The sequence below is a fragment of the Rhagoletis pomonella genome, unplaced genomic scaffold, assembly GCF_013731165.1.
Source record: "Rhagoletis pomonella isolate Grant_MI unplaced genomic scaffold, Rhpom_1.0 Rhpom_scaffold_01532, whole genome shotgun sequence".
Lineage (NCBI taxonomy): Eukaryota > Metazoa > Arthropoda > Insecta > Diptera > Tephritidae > Rhagoletis > Rhagoletis pomonella.
This window is the reverse complement of record NW_023460086.1, coordinates 1-2,716: the sequence shown is the minus strand read 5'-3', so window position 1 is coordinate 2,716 and position 2,716 is coordinate 1. Positions and strand designations below refer to the sequence as shown.

At 37.0% G+C, this 2,716-nt stretch overlaps 1 long non-coding RNA gene across 1 annotated transcript; it reads left to right on the top strand.

The window, feature by feature from the left end:
* Positions 1-55: 55 nt before the first annotated feature.
* On the top strand, positions 56-707 carry LOC118752476. Its single transcript, XR_004994691.1, has 3 exons — positions 56-264; positions 323-424; positions 487-707. It is a non-coding gene; the product is annotated as an uncharacterized LOC118752476 (long non-coding RNA).
* The last annotated feature ends 2,009 nt before the right edge of the window (positions 708-2,716 follow it).

Here is a 2,716-nt window from a genome sequence, read left to right as displayed (position 1 = left end):
TATCGATATGGTATCGTATCGTATCGAAATTCGTGTCCCTAGGCGTGCGTGAATACTAGGTTAGCCTGTTATACACGGCAAACTTACCAAAAGTTACCAAAATAAAAAAAAAAAGTTGCCAAGTTACCAAACACTCGAAAAGTTACCTATTTTGTGGCAACCGTGGCCAGGATCACTTTGTGTGTCCGTTAACGTTCGCTGGTGCAGGTATTTTCACCACTGCAACCTTTAGTTTGGTCGAGTGCAGCCTTTGCATACTTACAAGTAAGTATACCACCCCATAAAAGTGAAAGTGCAAATATTAATAAAGTTTTTTTTTAAGCTGGTCAGGATCATTTGTGTGTCCGTCCACGTTCGCTCGTGAGGGTATTTTCACCACTGCAACCTTTTGGTTTGGCCAAGTGGAGAATTTGCATACTTACAAGTTAGTATACCACCCCATAAAAGTGAAAGTGCAATTATTTATAAAGATTTTTACTTGTGCAGGTCAGGATTATTTGTGTGTCCCTCCACCGAATATAATTCGATTTTAGATATTAAACATGTAATTTTTAAATGCAACAAACATAATAATTTTTAAAAGATTAATTTATATACATTATATCAATTGCATCTTTACTATTTGTACATTTCTTCATATCGCACACCGTCTTCAAAAGGGTCACAACTCAAAATAATACGTTTGTCAGAAAATGCGAAAAACTATTTCTTAGCACATGATAATCATATGGGCTAGGGCGAATTTACGTTAGGTTTTTTTTTTAACAAATTATAGCAAAAATTTGCTCCAGCTTTAGCTGAAAGGTAAATAAAAGCTCAGTGTACCTTTTTAGTGCATAATCTCAAAAATGCCAAATTTTAAGTTGTGACTCTTTTGAAGACGGTGATATCGCACACCTTTCAATAAAGGACTTGTTTGAATTCCATTAATTTTGTTTAATGTATACTAGAATTTTAATGAAACCATGGTTTATTTTGAATATTTGGGAATATTTGTCGATAGGATTTCTCTTTCGTCAGAATTTTATGTGAACAAAATTCCCTCATTCTTAATTTATCTCATTTTTAATATCTACATATATAGCATGTTTAATATACCATAAAAAGTTAATTCATTGTCTATTGTGTAGATCAGTGGAATCTGCTTTATATGTTATAGCATTTCAGCACTAGGGACACGAATTTCGATACGATACGATACCATATCGATACTTTTGGCATTCGATACCGATATTTTATACTCGATAGTTTAAAAACGATATTTTTAGGAATCGGGTACCGGAACCCTAGTATCGTATCGAATGTCATAAACTCAAATTCCAACACTGAGGGGAAAAAATTTTAGAATTAAAAAAACGTGCTGAATTGAAAAAAAAATACGCATATGAAAGAGCACCAACCCAGCTCGTTTTAAATTGGAGTATATACTTAACAAAATATGTGGTTGTGAAGTGCACATATGCTTTTTCGTAATTACCCTGCCAAAAATGGGACTAATCCGGGATGACTCCGGGAGCAATCGCAAAGGAGCATGCGACTAATACCACTTTTGATCTCTTTATATGGAATGCACTGATCGCTTTTGTTCGAGCATGTCCTATGAAGAGACTAATTGTTCACCTTTATACCCAAACGGGTATAAAAAGCGACTAGTCACTTTTAAAAAATAAATATTTTAACCAGCTCAGATTCGAACCGGGGTGCTCAGTTTTGTTAGGCGAATACTCTCTCTGTGTGCCAACGCCGAACATGAAATTTCATTGACTAAGTGCGTACATATCATTGAATCGTTAATAGTACCCGTTAGAGATGAGTTCGGGACTAATTGATCTCCAATTATACCCATAAGGGATGAGTCCAGACTAATTGACCTCCATTAGTACCCGTATGAGACTAGTTGGGACTAATTAATGCCCAATTGTACCCGGTTGAGAGTAATCTCGAAATACTCTCTTTAGAGATTAGTCGCACAATTTTTTGCAGGGTAAGAAGAAAAAAAAATTTTTTTTATGTGCCGTCTGATGGTAATTGAACCCGGACCCTCTTGGCCGCAACCAATTGTACCAAGCGTCTTTGCACACTCAGCTACAGCCATACATGTAAAGGCGTTTTCAAATGTTGAGTTTCAATCAACATCACAGCGCGGGATTAGTGCATTCCCTGCAAATAATGGGACTAATCCGGGATGACTCCGGGAGCAATCGCAACCCTGCAAAAAATGCGACTAATCCAGGACGACTTCGGGAGCAATCGCAAAGGAACATGCGACTACTACCACTTTTGATCTCTTTATATGGAATGAACTGTTCGCCTTTGTTCGAGAATGTCCTATGAAGAGATTAATTGTTCCCCTTCATACCCGAAAGGGTACAAAAATAGATTATTCACTTTTAAAAAATAAAAATAAAAATTTGCGCCAGCCGCGATTCGAACCATGCTGCTCAGGTTTGTTACGCGAATACTCTCTCTATGTGCCAACGCCGCACACGAAATTTCATTGACTAAGTGCGCACATATCATTAAATCGTTAATAGTACCCGTTAGAGATGAGTAGGGGACTAATTGATCTCCAATTAATCACGTAAGGGTCCAGTCGAGACTAATTGATGTCCATTACTACCCGTATGAGACCAGTTCCGACTAATTAATGCCCAATTGTACCCGATTGCGAGTAATCTCGGAATACTCTCTTTAGAGATTAGTCGCACAATTTTTT